At 36.6% G+C, this 9,092-nt stretch overlaps 1 protein-coding gene across 2 annotated transcripts in view; it reads left to right on the plus strand.

The window, feature by feature from the left end:
• Positions 1 to 3,115: 3,115 nt before the first annotated feature.
• The window catches only part of METTL8 (methyltransferase 8, tRNA N3-cytidine), a 65,451-nt gene continuing 59,474 nt past the window's right edge, over positions 3,116 to 9,092 (plus strand). Inside the window, exons 1-2 of one of the 2 annotated variants that reach the window (XM_064718976.1) lie at positions 3,116 to 3,156; positions 8,617 to 8,753. The gene's annotated coding sequence lies outside the window, so the exon portion shown is untranslated. Of the gene's footprint in view, positions 3,157 to 4,200; positions 4,257 to 8,616; positions 8,754 to 9,092 lie in introns of those variants that run through there. The other variant, XM_064718977.1, reaches the window with a different exon arrangement.

A 9,092-nucleotide genomic window follows, 5' to 3' on the forward strand; every position in this document is an offset into this window, starting at 1 on the left:
TATAGCAATATGGCAAGAAATGAACAGCATTAGTTTTGTTCTATTGTGTATGCCTCTAATGCTAACAAGCTCAACACATTTACAGACGTGTTTGTAGGAGCAAAATGTATTTATGGCTGGTTTTGAAGTCAGTGGAAATGTGTGATATTCAAGGAATACTGTCATTAATCACAAAAATTATTTTTAATTTCACAGTAGTAATAGAGAACTCTCACTATTAGTTATACTAAAACTGGCTGCAATTCAGGAGTGATGTGAAAACATCTGTTCTATATGCTTAATTGATCATATATGTCCACAGAGAGGTACTGATCAGCTGTTGTGATATATCTATGACAACAATTAAGAGTCCAAGAGGAAGTACAGAATTCAGATCCATGAGATTTTATAATTTTCTGGGTTTAATTTTTATGTTTATTGATAAATCTAGCATTTTGTAGCATTTCTTTCTCTGAGCCAAAAAAGCTTGTTGCTAGTACATGAAAAAATTAATCTTAAAAGGAACTTTTCTCCAGCTCTTGCCTTTGCTCTGGAATTGTGGGGTCAAGTGACTTAAGTCTTGTCTTTTTACCTTGCTATCAGGGGAGGAGAAGCAGTGTTTTGCCCTGGGTAACACAGTTTGTGTCACTGGTTACCAGGTTACAAACATATCTTTATTTTCTCTTAGTCTTAGTTGCTCAGTGTGTTAAATTAAGTGTCCTGATTTCAATAGCAATATTCCTTACTGCTAAGGCTATGTGATTTGATATTTGGAAAGAAGCCTTTTGAGTGGAAGGCACCACGTATAATTTGGAGTGTTATTAAAATCATACCTGCATGGAATAGTTCATAACTTTTGTCCTGACAAGGAGATCAACAACTGAATGATACCTTTGTGGTTTCTGAGCTGTTCTTCCTGCCACATTTCAGAAGCTGACAGAGTTATCCTTGTGACACAGGTGTGAAGTAAAGGTGACAAATACTACACAGAGTTTTACAGGAGTTAACTCAAGATCAGTCACAGATATTCAGTTAATGGTTAAATATTGCCCTTCCTTCTCTTAGTCTCATGATCAGTTCAGAAGAACCAAGTTTTCTTAAATATCAAACTGTATTTAGAAGTAAGCATTTTAAGTGAAGGCAAGCTCTAAATTTATGGAGTTAAAATATGACCTCAATAGGGTGGAAATTTTGATGGGCTGTTGTTTGAACTCCTGATATGCACTAAAGCAAATTTCATATTTATTTCCACGGGGAAGGCAAACTGCTTTTCCTAGAAAAGGATCAAAAGCATCAGAGTGGATATGCCATGTTAATAGTAGGAGGTGGGACAGTGAGGGTGGGAGAACTGATGGGACACTCACGGTTCAGAGAATTCAGCACTTTTCATTTGTGCTGGAAGAAATGTAAATTATGTCACCCTCACCTCCTAGTGCAAAGTTATCACACAGACAGTCACTAAGTGATACTGCTGACATTAAAATGGCTGGAATGTTATTTACTTCTATGTATTTCTTTTGGAAATCTTACAATATCTTATTGCAAATGAAACAAAAATCCACATATAATGGTGTAAGAAACAAAGGTTTGTCTGTAGTTTCAATGCTGGATTATTGTTGTATCTCAAAGCTAATTGAAATCCAAGATGTTTGTATCAAAGCTGTAATGAGACACTGACAAATACCTTTCTGCCCCAGTGGAAATGTAATCTTTCTATGGAACATTTTGTCCTGGTAAATTCCATCTGCAATAGGCACAGGCACTTTGCATTTGAATCAAGAAGGTCACTCCTTTGGATCAGATGATATAGTGTACACTCCACTTGCCTTTAGATGAAATTGATCCTTTACTGCATTGAATATAAGACTGTGCATTTTTTACACCTAATTATCTTATTGTTTCATCTAAATGAATTTGGAATGCCAACACCACCACCCCTTTTTGATCTTTGCACGTGTCCGTGAGACAATTCTCTGAAAAGCCTTATTTCTTTGACAGGAATACTTTAAAATATTCTGTTGCATTTCTTTGCTAAATAAACCAGAATAAAATCAGTGTTTCATTTACTGATAGAAATGAATATTTCATAACATTTCTCTCCCTTTTGCAGCAGTAACACCATAGTTCTATGTATAATTACTCAAACTTGTTTGAGTAATCTTCTTAGTACCTAGTAACTACATATTCAGCATTTTTGTTGTTTTACTCATAAATAATGCCATTGACTTCAGTGAAGAGAGGCATCATAAAACTGAATGGCAGTTGCACTGTGTTCACTCTTCAGTGTTAAAATTTTCATTACCTTTGGAAAGGTGACTTTTTTATTCTTTTAATATAAAGTAATTTGTACTGACTGTATGTAAAAAAGTGTGTAGATTATTTTTACAACAATAAAGGGAAGAAATCTCTAGTTATGGAGGAGCTATTGTGAAATGCATAAATAGCAGCTAGGTGTCTGCAGGTATGAACCTGTTCTTATTTAAATCAATGGAAATTTCACTGCTGACTGCACTAAATGCTGCATCAAGACCCCAGCTCTTTCCAAAAATCAATTAAATGCTCTTAATAGGCTTTCATGCCTTTGAAAATCTTTCTGTCAATTACAGATGGAAACCAATCAATTAGGCCTTCGAGTTCATTTTGTTAAAATAAATCCCACAATATTGTGCAAAATTAAGTAAGATGCTTAAATTTGCTGGCTTTTATTTATCCAGAAAGATTAAACAGTGATGACAATCTGTGATTGTCAAACCACCTTGTTTTATTTGCTAGAACATGTGGGACTCAATAGAATGCTAACATGATTCTGTGTGTTTTGGATTGTTTCTGCACTGTGAAGAACAGTGCTGGTACTAGGAAGCTGAGCAATGAGAAATTGCTCTGTCAGGACATGGACTAAAATTAATTTTAAGTAGACTTTTTATGTGATACTGTATCAATTGGAAATTCTGATTTAGTTTCTGCTAAGAAAATGTTGAAAATGCTTTAGAATTTTCTTAACCAACTAAAGTTCAGTAATAGTGGATACAAAAAATATAATTCTTAAGGAATATTAAACAGTATTTAGTGTAAAAAGCCTGGCTTGTTCTGATCTGTATTAATTTTGAACATTTCATTGTTCACAGGAGATCCAGTGGTGGCTGAACAGTGCATGACACAAGCTGGCAGGTGGTACAGGTAAGATTTGCATAAAGCAAATTTCTCCATTTCTGCCATGTTCATCTGCTGCCATTCAGGTGCCATGACCTGTTTCCTTAAACTGCATTGTTGTGAAGTGTATATTTATCTGTGTCACCTTGAGGTCATAACGTGTGCTTCACTGTGCTCTATTTACCTAGAACATGGTCTTCTGAAATCTTAGGTACTTATACTCCTTTTATAGATTTAAAAATTACAGCATTAACATCTATTTTGTGTTTTGTAATTTGTGATTAAGCTGTATTTTACCTAGATATGAGACAGCATATTTGTTATTACAATTTTTATATAAATGAAAATTATGTAATGTAGGTACCATAACAATACGCCATATAGTGTGCATGTTACCTTATGCATAGTTCCTATAGTAAAGATTTTGAGGTTGTTATTAATTTTATTTAATAAATTCAGATACTGAGTCAAGACAAAAGATGGTCTAAATACCTTAAAGTTGTTACAAAACCAGAGAGAAGATAAACTTCAGGAGAAATGTCAAAACAGAAAAACATTAAAAATGGTGTTTGAGGGGATATTATAATTAGGAGGGAAAAGATTTTAAAAATAATAAAAACAAGGAACTACTGCATTTGATAAGTATTTAATGAAACCAGCTGTATCTTTATATACTTGAAAGTCTGATCCTCACAAACTACTGAGTGGTTCTCTTCAAACAAAAAACAGAAAAAAATGTGACAGTCTGAGAACAAGCACGGTAAGTATTGGTCTGGAGATAATTGCTTTGAAAAGTTATTTTAAGCTAATGAGAAGTTCATAAAAGAAAAGTGCCATTTCATCCAAATAAGTGTAATAATATCAGCTAATGCAGAAACACATTCTGGGAAGAAAAAACAAGCATTGCAATGCCTGGAATGGCCAGTATGGAATAGAGAAATGTGTCCAAGTGAGTAAGCATCAAATGAAGGATTATCCCTACTTGTGCAGAATCCATTCCAGCAGGTAATTGAACCATGGACTGCTGCATCTCCAATTGGTAGGACTCCCCAGAGAGCTGAAAGGGACTCTGCAGATTCTGTCATCAGTATGCCAAAGATCTCTGCTCTGTACTGTAGTGCTCAAAAGTAAGTGTTCCCCAGATTTCCATTCTTAAAGGGCTTCTTTCAGAATACTGATCAAACCTTGGTGTTCTGAGTTTTTAAAAGCACAGTGAGGTTTTGCTGTTGTTTTGCATGTGAGTGCAAGAAAGAAGTTCTGATTAAAGTTCTAAAATTAGAGCAAAAATGTTGTTATGTTCTGAAATAGCTTGAAAGGTAAACAGAAGGCTACCAAGTGTGTAGGCTAACCACAGAAAAAGAGAGGATAAGAGTTTAAGGAGAAATATTTTATTCTGTACTTAGCTTGAAGTGAAAAGAGACTGTGCCAAGCAAAAAGCAGAAAGACAGCTAGGTGTGCAAAACTAGGTGGCAGGACACTGGGGAAGTGTGCAGGATGAAGCTTCTGAGACTGCTGAATAAAGGTGTGGGGTGTCTGGTTTTCAGCTGTTTGGATGGCCCGGAAAGGCCCGGGGTGGCCTTGGGGCAGCCCGCGTATCGAAGGACAAGAAGAGGCTTCAGATCTTTTCTCGGTCTCGGTGTTTATTAATTGTTTATCTAAAAGATTTTCTTTCGGCCCGACAGAGGTCTGCTCAGCAGCCAGCCATGAGCACACTGTCTCGCCCTCCGGGCAGTCACCTATCTTTATACCCAATGTTACGGTTACAATATTTATCATTTTTCCCCAATACCATCTATTCTTATTGTCGTGTGCACTTTTAGTAATGACCAATCCCAAAGTGCCACCATCACCACAGAAGATGGAGGAGAAGAAGAAGAAGAAGAAGGACAGGACACGCCCCAATTCCTCCATCTTACTTCTCTAAACCCCCCTGTACAGAAATCTTAAACCCTGTGTTCACCCTCTAATTAACTTATCCCTTCACCATTCACCCTGGTGAAGTCCTCCTATCCTCATACAGGTGTCGTCTCCTGTGTAGGATCAAAGTCCAGCCACCAGACACTTCTGGCAACATTCCAGGACTCCCGAGCCCCCCAAGGGTGGTCTTGGTGGCTCAGCACCTCAGTCCTGAGGTGCTGAGATCCCACAGTGGGGTATAAATTAGAACTGATTTTGTACTGAAGGGTGTGCAAAACCATGATGCTAGAATATACTGATGCAGGAACATCCCACATGTATTGCATATATCTCAAACACCTTCTAGAACATTGTGCTAGACCACACAACTGTCTTTTACTAGGATGCCTGTTTTGTTTGGAAAAGGATTGCATATGAGATTCTGGCTCTGAATTCGAGAGGTAATGGGATCTGTATAATCAATACTACAAAAGACTTCACAATTTTACTGGATTCTTTGAACTTTGTGTTTTCTGTATCTCCTGCCACACGTTCAGATGGAAGGCTAACTCCAGTATGTTAGAGTTCTCACACCATCAGGAAACCTGTGACACATTTTAAAATTTCCTTTAGAAACTCAGTTCTGTCTTAAACACCGTTCACTGATTCATTCTGCAAGCTTTCTTAACTTGATTTTGATTTGATCCTGTGTACAGCTGCATAAAGATTAGGGTTTATCATAGGATTAGTGTCTGTCATACACAAACTATTCTGAAGAGTCAAGAGATTTTAGCAGAATCTGCCAGCAGCCAGAACTGTGCAGCCAAGTCCAGTTAAGATATGGTTAAATGCTTTTTGCCAACCTTGAATAAAAAATACTGTTGTAAAACTGACAACAGCTAAGAAACAGAAGCATATATTAAAGTCAATGAAAGCTAATTGGATGAGCTCTCTGTCATCAAATTCAGTGTGATTTGGTTGTATATCCAGAAAGGAAGCTTCATGTTCATGAAAGCTAGACATAAGTGACACTGCAATGAATTGAAGCAAGTCTCTACCAGTGCTTCTTGACCTAGTAAAACATAAAAGATTTTTCATTTTGTTTATTCTATAATAAATGGCTGTATGTGTATAACAATGCATAAACCGTATTGACTTGCAGAATGTTAATCTCACTTTCTAGATGAGATTTTTCCTTATTTCAAGCAACAAAGAAGTACTCATAATTTTATCTTGGGGTGGATTTATGAGAAGAATTTATTTTCTTTGCAAATCATGGCAAATTGAGACTTACTTTGGGGTTTTACATTTTGCTCCCTTGCTTTTAGAGTGGAGTCTTGCCTTGCTTGGGAAATTCCCTGCATTTTGATGCAAACTTTTTCCAGTATCTCAAAAAATTGCATTTTCTGTGGGCACGGTGGGTTAACAGAAGACAACTGTCTGCCAACTGGCTGTAAATAATTTCAAGTTGCACAAGTCTGCCTTATAAGCAAAAATCTTTCCCTGTTTAAATGTCTAGAGAAGGTAATTAAAAACTGTAGAATGTGCAAAAGGCTATACAGACAATGAATTGCTAAAATAATTGTAATGATGCACAGTTCCACACTCACCCTTTTCTCTCTGCTGAAGGACACTGTGTAGAAGGCAAATCTCTGCCTGACAGATTCTGATGAGAGTTTTTGTTAATTACACTCACATTCCAAGGGGCACCGTGTCACTTCTATATAAAAACAGTACATTGCTTCTATTATAGCTGGACATTTGCATGAAACCACAAATAGTTTCCTTGCTTATCTGTGTTCCTGCCTTGAGACCAGTAGCTTTCTTGCCTTTTATGAATTGGAGCATAATCTAAAATAGAGGATGAATAAAATAATTGACCAAGAATACAGCTTCAGATATTGTTGTCTATGTGCCCCACTCTGTCTTTCCCTTTTCTGCCTCTCCCTAGGGGAAAAGCAGTTATCTTCCTTATGCTAAATCCAGTTCCTATCACAGCAATCATAAATCTTGGCATCAGTCTCACAGCACAATAAAAAGTCAGATCAGCAGGAAGCTTCCACATAAGAGCAACAGGCAGCTCCAGGAGGAGGAAAAAAACTACAAGAAAAAAAAAATCTTTTCAAACTCTTCCATTTATTTTCTTTCAAAAATAAAGGATTCTACTCATTAGAAACCCTCAGGTTTCCTTGTATTTTTAAAGATAATATGGCTTCAAAGAATGACAACTCATTATTCAGCCAGCCTTTCAAAGCCTTTTATTTCAAAGCTTCTTTCTGAATAAACAAATCTATAAAGAGAACAAATTGTAGTTTCTTCTTTTCCTAGTGTTTTACATAGAGGCTACACAAGCTGTCTTCTCTCAAAAGGAGGCAGACTTGAAATTACAAAGTAACCAAAAATCGTTGGATGTAGCTGGTGGAATTAATTTTATGTATTTTATCTACAGACTGGCTCTAAAGCCTCAAAAATACTTTTAATTGAAAATTCAAAATTTTAGATCAAAACCCCAAGGTATTTTTTATTACTGTTATTATTTGCTTAGAAATGTTTAAATGTTTAAAGATAGGCAAAGGAACACCAAGTATAATAAAAATAACTATCATAAAATGGTGACAATGTAATAAAACTGATAGTAGGGTTTGCAATATAATTTGAATTTGTACTTACTGGGCTGATGTACAAAATGTCCTTGTAACCGTTTATTACATTCCACAGGAGCTAACTTCAGAGGAAATGAGTCCTTTAAGGCATTAGGAGGTACTGTAAAAAGTAAAATGTCCTCAGAAGAACTGGAGAAAGGAGTTCGGAATAAGAAGGAAATGTTAATTAGTGCATGGAGCACATGTACCTCAGTGGCTTGGACAGCAGAATGTTAGAAAGTGCAAAATAATACAATTTGTAGGAAAATGTGCAGAAATGTCTGAACTCTCACAGGATTGTAGTCACCTCTTCACTTAGGAAGACCAAGGCATTGCTGTGATGAGCTCAAACCATGTGTAGACTCCTTGATAGAGTTTCCTATAGTTAGCACCTGAATTACAATTGAAAATAAAAGGAGGTTCAGAGTACACCAGACTCCATGATGGCTGACATAGGCTCACAAAGGAAGGAATCAAAAGAAGCACTCTGTGTGATTCTGTGCCAGAATATTGGACTTCATTCTAAAAGCAGGTACAAATAAAATACAAGTGCAGTCAGAGACTGGAGTAACAGGGAACTCTCCTGTCCCTGAAGACAGCTAAAAACTCTGGAAGCAATTCTTAAAAATACCTTTTTTTTTCAAAGTGAAGTGACTCTGTGGAGTTGCAATCCTCATCACCTAAAAGTAGGGCTGGTCTAGCATCTGCCAAAAGCCGTTTTGGTAGTGCTTGCCACCTAGTGGATTACTGCTTGTATACACATATGAGCAGGATCATCTGCCACAAAAACAAACCATCACACTATTAATCACACCAATATTTGATTGTATTTGATTATATTTGATTGTATTTGGAGTACTACTCAATGGAGTTTTTTATTTTGTTAAATGAAAAGCTTGTGAGAATTGAACTACAAATTGCAAACATTTTCAAAACTTTTATCTGACAGCTGCATTTGCAACTATGACATGACCTGGTGCCCAGCAAAATAATGGAATAGAGAGCCAATGAGCAGTCAGTGTAAGTGGCACGGACTCAGCTGTAAACTCAAGCCCCGTGCTAACAGATGTTGGCTGAAGCTCTGTGGTGAGTACATTTGGTGAGCAGCACTGAGCTTGTTGAAATTTATACCCATTGTTTCTGCTTATTCTGTAAGAGTTCACTGGGACCCTGTCATTTTTTTAGATTTATGGTTTTTATATAGCAGTAACTAGATTTTCTCAACATTACTTCTTCTCTTCTCTTAGCTGAATTGCCTGGAATAGTTGTCATCCATCTTGTTCACCTGGACTTGAATTTCTACCTGATTAATAGTTTACCCCTCATTACTGCCCACTAGTCTTAAAGAGGTCACAAGTGTTGCTCATAGCATAACACAATGCAAATATTATCTGTATTGTAAATTACAAAGGTTCCCTCCACTAC

Source organism: Zonotrichia leucophrys, chromosome 7, assembly GCF_028769735.1.
Source record: "Zonotrichia leucophrys gambelii isolate GWCS_2022_RI chromosome 7, RI_Zleu_2.0, whole genome shotgun sequence".
In the NCBI taxonomy this organism is placed as follows: Eukaryota; Metazoa; Chordata; class Aves; order Passeriformes; family Passerellidae; genus Zonotrichia; species Zonotrichia leucophrys.